A 17,701-nucleotide genomic window follows, 5' to 3' on the forward strand; every position below is an offset into this window, starting at 1 on the left:
AAGCAGTTTATATAAATGAGAGTAATTAGTATTTCCTCTACCCCACAGTTAACACTAGTTGGATAGTTTTATTTTTGGCTATTGTGTAGCATCAAGAAAGTCAGTTCTAGTTATTTTCTCTAAAATAATGTAGCCTCCTCATGGAGTTCCCCAAAACTCTGCTCCCCAGGAGGAAAAGCTGAGCTAAGCACTGCCCCTCTCCCCACCAGAGAAGAAGAGCATCTCAGAATGTTCCGAAACTTAGGAAGCTGCAGAGGACCTTTAAGATTGACATCACTGTCATTGAACTTTGGAGGTCAAGGGCAGAGCAAGAGACCTGGTTAGAGGCAGAGAAAAATGGATTCAAGTTTGGGATCACAAAGGCAGACGGGAAGAACAGAGAGATGAGGAAATAGCCCCTGTGCTTGCATAGGAAGGAAAGCGCCACACTGGAGTGGAGGATGAAGCTGGTGACAATTAGCTGTGCACAGGTCATCTCGATGTGAGGAAGCTACACCCCTGAGTAGGAAGACATAGGCTGAGCACAAAGATGAATGTCAGTCACTCCTGTAACTTCTCAAGGCCCTGCCCTGCTACTTACAATTGGACAGATCTGACAGAACAGGGTATATGGGTGACAAATAGGTGTTCAGCTTAGAATGGATGCTACTCAAGGCCAGTTGTCACCCTTAAGCTTTGTGAAACTGATGAAGAACAGAAACTCCTTCCATTAGAGGTGCACGCACACACACATCCATATCATGTATACAATTTTTGCAGGCATCCACAGAGATGCCAGTTTTCGTCCCTACTCTGATCATCTCCAGCAGCTTATAGGCCTTGTGTGAAGGGACAATAGCCCCCTTCTTTTTTTTTTTTTTTTAAACAGTTCCAAGGATCAAACCCAGCACCTTGCACGTGCTAGCTAAGTGCTCTACCACTGAACCACATCCCCAGCCCAGTCCAGTTTCCCCTTTTGACTACTTTTCTCCAGCCTAGTAAAAACACCCTAGCATGGCATGCAGTGGTTCCTGACGGACTGGGCCAGAGCCTCTTTCACTTCCCCTCCAGCACAGTGGCTGCTGCCCCTGGCCCCCAGCTCTCCCCTGGGAACCAGCTAACAACTTTCTCTTCCTGTCTGGGATAGAGGGAGATCACTCTTTGCTGCTGTTGCTGAAAAGAGGACAGCTTTCTTTTTCTTCTTTTTGACCACTGACTATGAAGACCTTTGCTTGCAGCTGTATAATAAAAACCCATCATGCTGTCACCTGTGGTCCAGAAGTTGTGGGAGAGGCCAAGGTGTGTCCATAATCATTCCCTACCTCTCCCTGATGAGCCCAAGGTTCTGGGTCTTCCAACAGAGCTTAGAAATGAAGGGCCAAGAGCCAGGGGACAAGTAAGGGAAGATTAGGGGGAAAAGTATCTTCTTCCCCTTGCTGGCTCCACTTTAAAGGCTGAGGACTTTCTCACTCTTCTGCACCATCTTTGTTCATCTTACTCAGGTAGAAAGTGATATCGTTCTGGCTTAGTGGCTCTCCATTCTGGCCTAGTGGATCTCTGTGATTACAGTCATCTGGAGGACTTTAAAAAAAAAATGTTGATTCCCAGGTTTCCTCTCAGACCAATTAAATCAGAATCTCTCCCACATAATTTTGATATGTAGCCAGGGTAGAGTACTGCTGCCTGCGGTATGTGGGTTTACAGACCATTTTCTCTGGGAGAAGTAGCCTTGGCCATTTAAATGCTCCCTCTGAATTTAATGAGAATTGTGAACCTTTTTATTTCTAAGGATTTTCTTTCTCATTCTTACCAGGTTGAAGAAAAATGTATATAAATATATATATTTATATAGGGTACACATTATTTGATTTGAGGGATGATAGAAGGTCCATAACAAGTAAATAAATAACCAGTACAATTGTAATCTTAAATTTGATGAAAGTAAGCTCTAGTATTTTAAAGAACAAGGCTAAAAGCCAGTGGGAACTTTTTAAGATGTAGCCGTACTCCATTTCTGATGGTAAACGAATCCCTCACTTTGTTTACTCCTTTATTTTGCAAATATTTATGAAGACACTGTGCTAGATTCATCAGGAAAGAAAGAAAGATGGGCTGCAGATTTAAGAAATTTAGTTTCAGGGATGTGAACAAATCTTCATAAACTAATGTCCCAGTTAACTTTGAAGTTAACTGACTGAAGGGGAACCTGGAGGAGAAAATGGGAAAGCTTTGATCTCTGATTAAATAAATGAGATACTCAAACATAAACAGAAGCTAAGTCTCAGCACAGGAGGTAAATATTTTTTCTGTTCAAGATAAGATTTAAAGCTAAATAGAGAGCAAGGGCAAGGGTATTCTCTTTGGCTTAGTTGCTTCCTTCCCAGCTTCTTGGCTGGCACATCATTATCACACCTTCCCTGGCTAATTCCACATCCTTTGGGTCTCAGCTTCAGAAGATTCTGGAAACCTTCCCTGATCCACCCTTGCTGGAGGCTCCTATTACGACTGCTAGAACCTTACAACCTGGAATAGAATTCCAACTTTCCTTGTTCCCGGCTGAGTCACCCTGGGGCAAGTGACTTACCCCTCTGGCCTCAGTTTCCTCTCTTGTGCAATGGCAATAACAGCATGGATGTGAAAATAAATGAGTCAGTGTAGGAAAAGCACTTATCAGAGGGCATCTTCATGATAAGCTATTATCATAACACCTGGACTTGCTCCAGCACATTCACCATAACTGAAGCTCACTGACAGAAGGAAAGGAATTGGTTAGATCCCCTAAGAGGGAAGGAAAGGAGGATTACTTGCCCCACTGAATGCAGAGGCCAGTTCCTGCAGGGATTTCCCAGAGTAACTGCAAGGTGGACCATCAGTATACAGTAATGGAGAAGCAGAACGTCAACCCGAAACAAAAGCGCCCTCAGAAACCTGAGAGTTGCAGCCAGCGGGGACTAAAGGAGAAGTCAAGTCCTGGGTGGGAAGCTGAGAAGACAGAGCAGCAACTTAGGAGGCTTGAGCTTCCCTGTGGACTCCCAGAGTGGCATAGGAATTTCCAAGAGAGAAGGGTAAGGCTTTCAGCCTGGAGCAAACTGGATCACCCTGAGGGCGGGCTGCAGCTGGCTGTGTAAGTCTGGATATGACAAACAGCCCACACAGAGAATAGAAACGGCTACTTCCACCTACCCACATGCCTCCCTCCTGCCCACTCTTTAGACCTCTGCCAAGAGCCCTTGACCACAGGGACAGCCTCGCCCTTCCTCCTCCCCGACCCACCCACCCTGGCAGCCACCCAGCCGCCTTCCACCTTCCAGAGGCCCCAGCATAGGTGTTGCTAAAGAAGCTCAATCCCCTGTCACACAGCCCTGCCTTAAATCCAAGAGAGCCATGCACTGGGCAGGGGAGAGTCGGGGGTAGGGAGCACTGCTTTTAAACTGGGGCAGAGAAAGGGAAATGTGATGAAAATAGAAGTTCCTTCCCCATAGATGATGCTGGAAGTGGCAGACAAACTCTCCAGTGTCATCAGAGCTGTAGTTGTTGATGCATTCTTCTTATGATTCCCCCCCTTAATTCATCTGTAGGCTAGCCTGGGAACATTTTCTGTTGGGAAAGGAAAACATTCTGAATTCCAGAATTTGATTGATCCAGACAGTTCTGAAGCACTTGCTGGGGACGCTTCTCAGGAATCCCCTCACTACAGAAAGATTTCCTGGGATTTTCCGGCTGTGTGTGTGGCTTTGCAGCAGTGGGTGGGGCTGAAAGTTCCAAAATTCAGTGTGGGCATGAGAACCGTTAACCAACACACACTTTGCCTCTAGATATGGTAGCTAAATATTTCTGGAACAAAATAGTGATACGACCATCTGGTTGGGACTTCTGATTGCTCACTCCTTCCAGAAGAGACTACTCAGTCTGAGCTGCCTACCCAGCCTGGCCTCTGAATCTCAGGACTCCAGTTCTTCCCAGAACACTTTCCTTCAGACCAAACTTGATGCCCAAGAACACGGAGCTGCCCCCGCCCCCAACACCACCATATATTGCTTGTCATGTATTTAAGCCAAACGCAGCAGTTCCTCAATTATCCCCATCCTTCAAATTACTTGTCTTTTTGCTTAAAGGTACATATCCCACCCAGTTCTCTCTCTCTCTCTCTCTCTCTCTCTCTCTCTCTCTCTCTCTCTCTCTCTGGTTTTATTGATTTTATTTTTTAAAATACATGACAGCAGAATGCATTACAATTCTTATTACACATATAGAGGACAATTTTTCATATCTTTGTATATAAAGTGTGTTCACGCCAATTCACGCCTTTGTACACGTACTTTGTGGAATGTGATGGACATCATTATCCAACGTACATGTATGAAGACTCGAATTGGGTGTCAACATACTTTATATATACAAAGATATGAAAAATTGTGGTATGTATGTGTAATAAGAATTGTAATCCCACCCAGCTCTCTAAACTGTTTCTCCCCATGCCCTAGTGCAAGTGCTATGCTTGGATTGAACTGGTCTGGGTGTTTCTCCCCCAAAGGGCTAACCTCAGGTACCGGTGGAGCTAGGGTCACAGCCTGCTGGCACTACACCCGCTGTCCCTCTAATCTTCCCTCCAGGCTGCAATTTTAGCTAAGGCTTAAAATTGAAAAAAACAACCTAGGAGGAAAAAGGCTGCCTGTAATTAGAGGAAAATAAATACTGGTGCTAGATTTTTTTTTCCCCCTCTGAGCAAGTTTTGATAGAGAAAGATGAGACCATCAGACTTCTGAATGGTTGAAGGGAAAGAGAGAAAGGGGTGGTCTCCTGGAGGACAGAAGGGAACCAAAAGTGAAGGCTGAGACCTACATCAGACCTTGGGGGTATTTTCATTGGTAGTAAGAGTGACTATGTCTGTGTTGTGTTCCATGTGCCAGTCCTTTTCATACTTAGTAATATTTCTGACATCTTTAATCATTAGTGATTTTAATCCTCTTTTTAAAGAGGAGAAAACTGAAGTCCAAGAAATTAAATAATTTACCAAGATGATGGAGATACGAGAGGCAGGATTTCAACCTAGATATGTCAGATTCCCAAGGCTACCGTTGTAGGCAGAAATTATATCTCCAAGAATAGCATATTTCTTAATTTGGAACTTACTGTTTTGGCTCCCCCCGCCCAAAAAAAAAAAAAAAAAAAACCTATAAGACGTTTTTCTCCCTTTGCTTTGTTTTTCCCTAGCTTAGGCCAAGGACATAGTCATAATGACAATTGACATTTGCATAGCACTTTGTCCTCTGTAAGGTGCTTTGTGCACATATACACCTATGGGTGCCACAAGCCTTCCAATCTGTCTGGATCTCCTCTTTCTCCCAGGTCCCTCTCTGTCCACTGCAGCACAGTCCTCCTTCCTTCTGGGAACACCCATGGCCTGAGGGTTAGCAACACCCAGTTTGATCTCCATTCTAATTGCTGTTCTCTTGCTGATAGACAATGTGAGTACGTGAGTAGATGGCAAGCTCCACGGAAAGCAGATGGCACTAGGCAGCTCCCACCTATTTGGTTGCTCATTGTACCTTCAGGGTGAGCCTGTGGCAGACACTTAGCAGTTGATTGATTGACCCTCTTTCCTCCTTCAGGAAACCAGTGTCAGAGCCCTTCTAGGAAACTCAGGACAGGGACCTTGCCAATGTGCCATGTTATCAGGAATACAATATTTAGTGGTCCCATGGGGTTGACAGCTACTCCTGAATAGAAATCAACCCAGGACCTGCCCGGAACTCCCCAGAATCATTGCTTTCTCCTAGTGCCTCAACAGTCACTCCTTGGTATGAACCACATTCTTGGCTGGTCCCCAGAACCAACTGAGTCTTTGGGATCAAGTCTCAGGCACTCTTTGTTCTAGTTCAAGCTTGACTGATGCATGCCAGACCCTGGTACCACGCCCATGATCTGATGCTGGCCCAGAACGACTTTGGCAGTCCCCTTCCCCACCACCTCCCAAAGGGAGAGGGTTGAATGTCTCCCTTCCCCTAAAAAGTAGAGCACAGTTCTGTTACAGATGCTAAAAAATATTTTAACATGTAAGCTAGGATTCTGGCAAACCATAATAAAATTCATAGCTTTGGTGAAAGGCCATTGAAATACAGTGTGTGATTGTGTATCTTTCTTTCCCTGGCTTAATCAGAAACTATCTGGTATGAGACCTTCAATTCAAGGCAGCAGGCATGTAATGGACTCTAATGCATTAGACCCTGTTTGGTTAGAGATGTCCTGAAGTTGCTCTTGGCCTAGAAGTTTCATGAGATGAGAAAATAACTTAAAAAGTACCCAGAAGAATGAAACAAGGGTTCTGGCGGAGGTATAAGGAGGGAATGCTGATGTGAGGTTGTTGAGTGAAAGAGAACCATCAGAACAGGTTGATGGTAGTAGGGGAAATCAGTAAAATGATAAAACCAGCATCATCTGCCTTGAGGAGTGACAGGTGTGAGGAGAGAGGTGGTTGGTTTCCAGAAGCCGCATGGTTCTGCCTGACACTTGGAATTGGCCACTCCTTCTTGCATCCTGGGGAGGACCCTTAAATGGGAAGATTGCTGAGGGTGATTGACTGTGGCCAGACTGGGAGTGCAGAAGACCATGGCTGGAATGAAAACAGCCTGTTTTCAGTGAAGGGAGTAAAACTACCCTCAGGAGAGAGGGCAGAGCAGCTGATAATAACAAGAATGGCCACTGGTTTGGCTGGTTGTGTCAGTGTCTGTGTCCTGCCCCAGCACAGAAGAATAAGAAATTCACTTAAAAGGCAAAACTTTTTAAATAAGCTAACTGATCACCCTCATTTTGTTTCTTAATTATATCAAGCTGTATGGAATAAATGTCCAAACCCAACCTCTTCTCTTTGCATATGTGGAAAGTTCTGTTCTTTTCCTCTATTTTATAAATGAGGACCAACTCAGAAAGGTTAAGTAACTTACCAAATGTCTCCCAGCCAGGAAGTGGGAGAAGCAGGACTCAAATGTCTATTCCCTTTCCATGGCTGCTCTGGACCAAAGTAGCCATGGCTATGCATCCCGTAAAACAAGGTCTGATATGCAGAGCTCCATTTTGTTGTGAGTTGCCAGGGTGATAAGTTCAGTAGGATTTAGTAAACTTTAATATAAAATCTCTGGCAATAGCATTCTCAACCCTGGTTTTTGAAAGGAAAACATTTAGGTTCCAAATGGCAGCATTAGAAACAGAGAGCATGCCCTATTACCATAAGTAGCCCCTTCCACCACTTCTTTCCCATCTGTTTCCTGCATGCTGAGTATTATTGGGAAACAATGATGTCAACTCTTCCATATAAATCTACACCTCCCTGCCGGCCCCTCCCCTACAATGCATATTTTTGTTCCTCTTTCTGGCTTTTGTCTTGCTGTTCTGTTAGGGATGCACGCTTTTGGCGTCAATAGTTGGCTTTCTTTTTAATAAGTTTTAGCTATTTAAGCTTCACTGTAGACTTCAAAGTGCACATGCTTCTTTGGGTCCATATTTGGGAAATCCTTTGTCATTTGGCTAATAGCTAGAGCATGGGCCTGGGGTTGATGGAGAGCAACCATTTTGCTTTATGGAAAAGCAAAGTGAAACGCAAGTCTCTGAATCACACTCAGAGCTGTGGACGTAATCCCTACTGGGGAGCCCTGAATGCTATAGGTGGCCTGGGAATAGAGCCTGTGCCTGGAGGTCAGGAAAATACACCCATGGCGTAATCTGCAAGAGGCCTGTATTTCCCCATCTGAACCTTGACTTTCAAATGGGGCCTGGTTTCCACAATCCCTTGTCATTGCTGTCCTTAAAGACAATTTGGTTTCAAAATGGAAGGGAGGGGAATCTCTGAGGACAGTGTGGGTTTGAATTCTGGACCCAAGAATTCTAGACCACGCTTAAGCTTTTGGGCAATTATTCTCAAACTTTTCCTTTCAAAAACCAGGGTTGAGAATTACAATATAATTCTTACTTTTAAATTTAAATTTTAAAATTAAATATTAGTCACATTTATTACACTCTTAGAAATACTTCTTAAATTCCATTTTGGACTCCTTAAAACCAAATGAACATCTAATAGAATTTTTCAAAGGGCGTTTGCATAGGTGCTGCAGCGTCTGGGTCCATGGGGAACATGTGACTCTACTGAGTGGGCTAGAGTTTATGAGGCTGTTAGCTGTGAAGTGCAGCTGCCTTTCAGGATTCTGACGTCTAGTCCCTCAAAGATTCAGCTTTCGTAAGTCTGGGTGAAAGGCCACATTTTTCAAAGATAATGCTCCAGGCTCAATAATGGCATCCTTGGGCTACTGATCTCACAGGGAGATACCTGGTCCTAGGTCATAGAAAAAGCAATTCTGTAAAGCCACATGACTTTCTTTTCCTCATTGTACTTTTTATATTGCCCCAAATGTCAACAGTTAACATGGATTTTTACTTTTTAAATCAGAAAAATAAATCTTTTAGTATTTATTGTGGGACTAGGATGTTTTAATTTGCTGAATTTTTGATAGAGCCCCTCTCTTTCCCTCCTTATTTGTGAGGAAATAATAAACAAGTCTTTGAGTTTGCTTTCCTGCATTAATACATGCAGTATAGTGATGTTAGTTAACCTGTCTCTGAGAAGCAGGTTAACAAGGTGGTTGAGCATATGGCTTTTTGCTGATAGACTGCCTGGGTTCAAATCCCATGTGCTAGGTCTGTGACCATGCACCAGTTACCACACCTCTCTGTGCCTCAGTTTTCTCATCTGTAAAGGGGTTATGATGTCAATAGGACCTAGGGTCATTGTGAGGATCACAGGAGCTACTGCACTCCCTAGGGTTTCGACAACTTCCTGTGTTAACTGTGGTTGTGTTTTCCTTGGTGACTGGAAATCTTATCCTGCTTCAGCCTCGTTACTGGGAATGTAGTTCCTGAACTGGGCCGCAGATGGGGAAGTTGTGAGAGCTGAAAGCAAGTGATCCAAGGCCTCTCTGTGTTCCCAGGGCCTTTTTTCCCATTTCCTCCTCTTCCTCTTCTTTCGTCTCCCTTATATACACAAAATTATTTATTTTCTTTAATTGGATGGATTTAAAAAAAGCTAGTTTCAAGATTCTTATCTGTTGATAGATATGTCTGGGGTGGAACTGTGGCAAACTTTCTAAATTTCACCTTTTTTTTAGTCATCAGAAAAAGGAAAGAATCTAAAATAAAAAGGAGGAGGGGTCATGATAAAAGGCTATAACTGTAGTGATAACAGCTGTCCAGCCTTCTAGTTTCCATCTGTATTTCAGGAAAATTATAAATCTAAAAAATGAGCCTATTTCCATCATTGGGCAAATGGTGTAAGGCCTAGGCAGATGCCATTTCATATATGCCTGGCTATTTGCCCTTTGACTGAAGTGGACTGAATGAGGTCACTCTGGCTTGAGAGGAAACCTAAGCGTGAATACCTGCAAACCGTGCTCAGTCCTGGGCTGTACAAACAGAAGCTGGGGGTGGGAGACAGATCAAGGATCCATTCTGTACTCTTATGGGGATCCTATTATATATATGACATGGAGTGTTATATTTTTTCTCTGTGCTACATTTTAAGTTTGTACACAGAAATACATTTATGAAGGTGATCAAACTCGTGACAGGTTATAAAATGCTACAGATAATAAGTGCAGTTACTAAGAATGTTTAGCAGGTAGGGACTTGACCATGCTGCCCTCTCTGGGCTTTTGTGTTTGTTGCCCATTGTGTCAGCTACTTCTTGCTGTCATAACAAGTCATCATAAATGTCATAGCTTCAAACAACACAAACTTACAGTTCTGTGAATTAGGCGTTCAACACAGGTCTCACCAAAGTTAAGGGGCCAGCAGGGGAATGTTCTTTTCTAGAGGATCTAGGGAAAAATTCCCATGCCTTTCCCAAATTCTAGAAGCCACCTGCATTCCTTGGCTGGAGGCCCCCTTCCTCTAACTTCAAAGCCTGCAACACTGCATGCCTCCCACTATTCTCCCCCAGTGGCATCTCCTACTTAGCACAGCTGAGAAAGGCTCTCCACTTTCAAGGACACATGTGATTAGATTTGGCCCACTGCCAGTATACTAGCCCCATCTCAAGGTCCTTAATCAAATCACATCTTCCTGCAAAGTCACAGGACTCAGGGGATTAAGGTATGAACATCTTTGAAGGGCATTATTTTCCTTACCACCTTCCAGAAAGTTATGGTACTGAGTGGATTGCAGTACTTGGTAATCTTTCAGGTCTTCCCCAATCCAGAGAGTTGGTGAGTATGTTATTTTAATCCAATTTGGTACCCTATCAGAAACACTCCTAGTGTAGCTCAGTGGTAGAGCACTTGCCTACCATACTCAGGGCCCTGGGTTCAATCCCCAGTACTACATGCCCCTCCTCACCAAAAAAAGGAGGCTGGAAATGTTCCTTAAATTCCCTTTTGGACTCCTGGAAACAAAACAGACAAACAAAAGCCCTATAAAGTCTAGGTCTGTGGAGAACATGTCATTGTCCTGAGCAAAATTTATAGATTACAAGCTGTTAAGGGCCATCTATTAATATTAAGTGTTCAGCCCCTTGGCTACTAAGGGAGCCACAGAAGAGCTCTTATTTATTGAGAATCTGCCTCCTGCCAAGCCTTGTGCATATGTTAATTCATGTGTCTCTAAAAACAGCCTTAGGAGGCAGGTATTATTTTTTTAATTGGCACATAATAATTTTACATATTTTTGAGGTACAGTGTGACATTTCAACACATGCCTACAATGTGTAACAATCACATCAGGGTCACTGGCAAAAATCCCTTTTGTCAAACATTATCACTCAAACATTTATTTCTTTGTGTTACAAACATTCAAAATCCTCTCTACTAGGTTTTTTTTTGAGATATGCAATTAATTGTCATCAACCATAGTTACCCTACTGTGCTACTGAACATCAGAAATTATTCCTCTTCACCAACTGCATCCCTGTATCCTTAAGCTTCCTCTCTCCAACTCCCACCTTTTGCAGCCTCTGGTAAACACTGTTCTACTCTCTACTGCTCTGAGATCACCTTTTACAGCTTCCACATGTGATTATACAACATCTGTCTTCCATGCCTGACATATTTCGCTTAATATAATCCTTCAAGCTCATTCGTGTTGCCACAAATGACAGGATTTTTTTCCTTTTAAGGGTAAATGATATTCCAGTATGTATATACCTCATTTTCTTATCCATTCATTTGTTTGATGACATCTAGGTCAACCCTACATCTTAACTATTTTGAATAGTGTTTCAATACACATGGCACTGCAGATGACCTCTTTGACATACTGATTTGCTTTTCTTTGGGTTTATCCCCAGTAGTGGAATCACTGGGTCATAAAATAATTTTATCTCTAGTTCTTTGAGGAAACTCTGTACTGTTTTCCATCGTGACTGTACTAATTTACGTTCCCACCAACAGTTTGAGTTCCCCTTTCTCTGCATTCTCACCAGCATTTTAAAAAATTCTGTCTATTTGATAACAGCCATTCTAACTAGGGTGAGATGATATTCTCATTGTGATTTTGATTTGCATTGCCCTAATGATTAGTAATATTGAACATTTTTTACATACTTTTGGCTCTTTGCACATTTTCTTTTGAGAAATGTCAGTTCAGATCATTTGACTTTTCCCACCAAGAGGTGCTTTACCACCAAGAGAGCTACACCACCAGCACATTTTATTATATTATCTTGAGATAGGGTCCTGCTAAGCTGCCCAGGCTGTCTGTAAACTTGCCATTCTCCTATATCAGCCTCCAGAGTCGCTGGGATTATAAGTGTGCACTGCCACTTCCAGCTTGCCCATGTTTTAATCAGATTATTTGTTTTACTTTACTGTTGAGTTTTTGGAGCACCTTGTACAATCTGAATATTAGTCCCTTGTCAACTGAATAGTTTGCAAATGTTTCTGTAGGTTCTCAATCCACTACCTTGATTGTTTCCTTTGCTAAGCAGAAGCTTTTTAGTTTGATGCAATCCCTTTTGTCAATTTTTACTTTTGTTGCCTATCTTTTGGGGTCCTATCCAAGAAACCTTGACTCAGATCAATGTTCTGAAGCACTTCCCCTATGTTTTCTTCTAGTTGTTTCATAATTTGGGGTTTTATATTAAGTCTTTGATCCATTGTTTTGTTTTGTTGGTTCTAGGGATTGGACCCAGGAGCACTTTACCACCAAGCAACATTCCCAGTCCTTTTTACAATTTTTTATTTTGACACAGGACCTCTCTAAGTTACTTAGGGCCTTGCTAAATTGCTGAAGCTGGCTTTGAACTTGCAATCCTCCTGCCTCAGCCTCCCCAGACACTGGGATTACAGGTGTGCACCACTTCGCCCAGCGTCTTTGATCCATTTTGAGTTGGTTTATGTATGTGGTGAGAGATGGGGATCTAGTTTCATTCTTTTGCATTTGGATATCCAGTTTTTCCAGCACTATTTAGTAAAGAGATTGTCCTTGCTTCAGTGTATGTTCTTAGTGCCTTTATTGAAAATCAGTTGGCTATAAATATGTGGATTTATTTCTGGGACCAATATTCTGTTCCATTGGTCTATGTGTCTGTTTTATGTCAAACATGCTGTTTGGGCTATAATAGCTTGGTAGTATGTTTTGAAGTCAAGGATTATGATAGGAAGCAGGTATTATTGTTGCCTCTATTTTTCAGATGAGAAAATAGAGCCTTAGAGAGGTAAAGTGATATGCCTAAGACCACAATAACTGTGCTTACAATCAAGGTTCACCAGGCCCTGTCTTGTTCCACCTCACTCCATGATCCCTTCCTAATTTGCCCTGTATTCAAGCAGAGGAGGCCCTCACTTGAGAGGCTAACAGAGAACAAACCATAACAGTGGGTAACTTAGTACCCTGCTGCACAGGGAATCCAGGCTCATTGGTCCTAAGTGGTTAAAGAACAGACTGATTGACTTAACCTGAAGGGCTTCCAGAAGAGCAATCGATGATGATGTGAAAACACTTCAGAGTCACCCAGTGGTATGCAAGAAAGAAGATCTGGATCCCAGAAAACATTCTTAACCAAGGGATTCACCCCACAGGGAGTTCTTGTCTTGGTGACAGGGTTTAGAGATCTACCAATGAGAGAAAGAGGCCCTTTGAATTAGATAATGCCTTGTAAATGCTCACATACTTGGGAAGATTAAAGGCACTCTCCATTGGTTTTATCTTAGAAGGAATTAGTCTAATCAGCTTCTTCTTCCCAACACTAAATTGGAGTTAACTGAAGAAATTGGATTTTTAAAGCAGAAAAGAGAGTTTGGAAAGACAGACACTTAGATGAAGTGGGTGGGCTTGTAGCATGTTGGAATCCAACAAGGCAGAAAGTGATCAAATGCAAGGGTTCAGAGGGAGCCTAGACTCCCCACCCTCTGCCTTCAGCTCCCAGACACTCCTGTACATTTAATGCCAGTATAACCCCTCCATTGGTCACTTAGCCCTATTCCCAGTGTTTCCACCCAAATGTGGACCTTCATTACCTCTCACCTCTAACTACTGTTTCCTAGGTTGTTTCCTCCCTTGATAGAAAGAAAATCCGTTCCTTGAAGACTGAGGTCATTCTCTGTTTTTACTGCACTAAGTGTCTGCAGGGCTGGTTCCAGAAGGAACCAGCTTCTAAAGGTTGCCCTATGCCTCCACTCAGGGCCACCCACCTTTCTTTCCTTGGCTTCTATTCTCCTATTGCTTTCTCTCCTTTGGTTGCTGATCTCCTGTCTCTCTGAGAAGGACTCGGTGGTTTCCATAGGGCCACTTAAATGATCCAAGGTAATCCATCTCAAAATCTTTAACTGATCACATCTGCAAAATCATCTTACCATATAAGGCAGCATCCACAGATTCCAGGAATAAGGATGTAAACCTCTTTGGGGGAGGAGAGCATTACTCAACCTACCGCAATTTTTTTCTCCTGTAGCACGAGACTGGCTTCGTGATATCATTAACTTGAGCAAAGGGAATGGTATGGTGATTGTGGGAGTGCAGCATGAGATGGACATCAGAGGCCACCAACATCTACTAAGACACTGGATCCACTGGGAATCAGGGACAAACAAGCATTTTCTGACCTTGTGGGGGAAATCACAATTCCATGCAAGAGATGAATACATCCTCAACCAATTTTCACACCAACCACAATAGGAAGTAGATGACATCAGTTCTGATTCAGAGGAGTTGAATCTTAGGAGTAGAAGGCAAGTGGTCTCTTCCTGAAGAGAAGACACTCCAGACAGAGGGAACAGCACACACAAAGGTGTAGAGGTGTAAAACAGTATGGCAGGATCGCCATTCTCAGAAGAAAACAGGGTGAAGGTGCCTACCAGCCTGGACTATGTTTATGGGAATATGTGGCTGTTGAATGACCCTTTAAAATCTTTCAGGGAAGCCAGGCACAGGGTGGCATGCCTGTTACCCCAATGACTGGGAAGGCTGAGACAGGAGGATTGCGAGTTCAAAGCCAGCATTAACGACTTAGCTAAGCCCTAAACAACTTATCGAGACCCTGCTATCTCAACAACAACAAACAAACAAACAAAATCTTTCAGGGAAAAGAGGGGTGAAGACAAATGTGTCCATTGAAATTCCAGGTTGATAAAGGAAGCGAAATCTCAAAACAGCTACATTTAAAAATATCGTGTCCTTTTTTTTTTTTCTTTTTTAAATTATTTCTGTTGAGAAAAAAAACTGAAACTGGGTCAAGGAATACATTTCTTCAGGTGGAGGGAGATTGACATGCCCAGAGCAACTATAAACCAGAGCTTCAAAGTATGTCTCATTTATTTATAATCTTAGGAAATTTCATCTCATTCTGTTTTGTGGATGACAACCAGGAGGATGTTTAACATTTCCAATCCAAGGTTTATTTGAGATGAAAAACTCGTGTTCCTTTCCACCTGCTTCCTGGTCATGCTTCTAGTGCATCTGATCTCTTTCTTCCAGCTTTCTCTTTATCTCTGTCATTCCTCCAATCTGAGAAGCCCCAGAGCAGATAGCCCCAGTTCTACTCCAAGGTCACATTTGAACTTGGCCTTCTATCCTCCTTTTCCACCAGGATGACTGTCCCCACCTTGGAGTAGTGTCATTTCCCACCCTCCCGGGTCCCTGTCTCTTGGGAGACCTCAGGGTCCTTTGGAGGTAGGCCTTCCAATCCAGTGCCTTCCCTGTCTCCACCAGATTCCAGAGTGCCAAGAACTAAAAATAATTCAGCCTTTACTTCTCTAGCCAACCGGCCCTTAAACTGTTATTTTCCCCCCCATAAGACTGAAAAACAGTCCAGAAGGGCGCAAGCCAAGGTATGAGGAAAACCATAGCCTAACAGGCTGCTCCTAGGCTTGTGTCCATTCTGGACAATGGTCATCTCCCTTACCCCCCTTACCAGAGTAGCTCCTTTGGATATAGTTTAAGTGTCCACCAGAGGTTTGATCTCCAGGGAGATCACATTGGGAGGTGATGGGTCCCTTAAGAGGTGGGGTCTAACAGCTTACATCAGCTGGGACTTGCCTGGGTGCTCTGGCTTCCTGGTTCTCTATGTGATTTGGTCTCTTGCTCCCAGTCTAGCTTCTTCCTCTATGCTGTAAGGTCCCCACCAGAGCTGAGCCTGTGTCTACACCATGCCCTTGAACCTCCAAAAGTGTACAGCTCACTTTTTTCTTTACAAGGTTAGCCTGCCTCAGCGCCATCAGTGACACAAAACTAATGCAGCTCTCCTGGCCACTCTTTGTGGCTACTGAGAGGAATGTCAAGAGTCAAGAAAAAAATAATAAAATATGGAGCTTTAATGAGGAGTAAATACCTGCTGCAGGTGCAAGCCATCCTTTTTCTCTTGTAAAAGTACAAAAGTAACTGTAAAATAAATACCAAATAATATGGAGATTTGTGAAGTCCTGTCCACGTTATTATAGCTCCACAGGTCAATTATCTGTCAGGGATGATTCATCTAGACCAGTTCTGTCCAGCAGAACTTTCAGTGGTAGAAATGTGCTCTGTATGTGTCATCTAAGGTAGCAGTCACTAGCCACGTGTGACTCTTGAGCCCTTGATGTGGCAGTGCCACTGAGAAACTGAACTTTTCATTTTAATTAAGTTGAATGTACATAGTCACATTTGGCTACTGCATTGGATAACATAGACCTGCCTCTGTTCATATACTAAAAAATACACAGTGGGTAATTAAAGTCATATCACACGTTTTGCAACACTTTCTTCAAATAACAATAGATCCCCAAGAACTAGCTGTTTTTGTAATTATAACTGTAACTTATTCCTTTTAACTGCATGCCTGAATGAATTTTTAAGTGTTATTTTTCTTCTCTTAAATCAGCTATCACATTCCTGTGGTTGAAAATATAAGAGATGCTAAAAAGTATAGTTTAAAAATCTCCTTCACCTCCCTGACACCAGCCTTTCTGGTCCTCTCCCCAGAAGAAATTACTGCTAATTTTCTTGGAAATCTTTCCAAAGATACTTTGGATATATGCAAGAAAATAGACATACTTCCCTAGGCACTTCTCTTATTGTCTAAATATTGATAAATTGTCTTTTATTGACTATGTTGTATGAGCCATGCATCATTCATTGGTAATTTCTATTATCTATAACTTACTGAATATTAATAGAGCTTCCCTTTGCCTAGGATGAGAGTAGAATTTGCTAACTCACATATTTCTAATTATAGTTTAAATTTGTGTTCTAGTATTTTTTAAAAATATTTTTAGTTGTAGATGGACAGGATATCTTTTTTTTTTTTAATATGGTGCTGAGAATTGAACCCAGTACCTCACACATGCTAGGCAAGCATTCTACCACTGAGCCACAACCCCAGTTCCTGTGTTCCAGTATTGATGAGATGTTTTCTGGTCAATTAGTATTCTGTCAGCTGAGGTATTGGTCCTGGGTTAAGGTGGAGGCTGAGATCAGCGTACAGTTAGAAGTTTTTTGGCCCACATGCTGGCATATTCATGGCATCTTGATCACAGTGGTTATCCAGACCAACCTGGCACAGACCACAGGGATCCGGGCAGAGTGGAAAATCAGGTGAATGGAAGTGGCCTAAACTAGAGAAGTATACAAAGCTGAACATCTCTGTCTTTGCAAAAACAACAGCTAGAATCTACCGTAAAGTAGAATCAGAAAAAAAGTTGTATTGGTAGATTCTTACAGTGAGCAAAAGGAGAATGTCTTAATGAGAACTTGTCATCAGTGTCACTCATTAAACCTTTCAGTGACTTCTCAGCATGCATAAGACAAATGTACTCTATTCGTACCAATAAAAAACAGTTACATTGGTAGATTCTTACAGTGAATGTGAAGGGTATACAGCTTCACACTCAGATACCTCCCCTTCCTGCAAGCTATTTTCCCTCGTCCCTCTGAGGAAGGGTGAAGTGCCTTTTCTGTGTGCTCTGTTTTGCTCTGCACTTGTCCAGCCCTGCTCTTATCACACTGACTAGATACAACACCCACCCCTCCATTCCATCCCTACCTTATCCTAGACTGCAGATAATCCAGGTCAGCTCCATGAGCTCAGGAACTGTGTAACAGTGCCTAGAAAAATGGTTATAAATATCTGTTGAATGAAAGACTGAGTCCAGGGAAGGGTCATATGGTCTCAGGACTGTGATGACACAGAGTGGAAGAGTACGTTCTATGTGGACATTTTGCACATGTGTTTATCTGTCACGTATTTATGTGCATCACTGTGGAAACTGTG

The 17,701-nt window shown here is 42.7% G+C and overlaps 1 protein-coding gene across 2 annotated transcripts in view; it reads left to right on the forward strand.

Moving 5' to 3' along the window:
• The window catches only part of Arhgap31 (Rho GTPase activating protein 31), a 104,882-nt gene that overhangs the window by 2,279 nt on the left and 84,902 nt on the right, over window positions 1–17,701 (forward strand). The window lies entirely within an intron of this gene.

Source organism: Marmota monax, unplaced genomic scaffold, assembly GCF_021218885.2.
Source record: "Marmota monax isolate L192 unplaced genomic scaffold, Marmota_monax_Labrador192_F-V1.1 WCK01_AAM20220418_F8-fsc00052, whole genome shotgun sequence".
NCBI lineage: Eukaryota > Metazoa > Chordata > Mammalia > Rodentia > Sciuridae > Marmota > Marmota monax.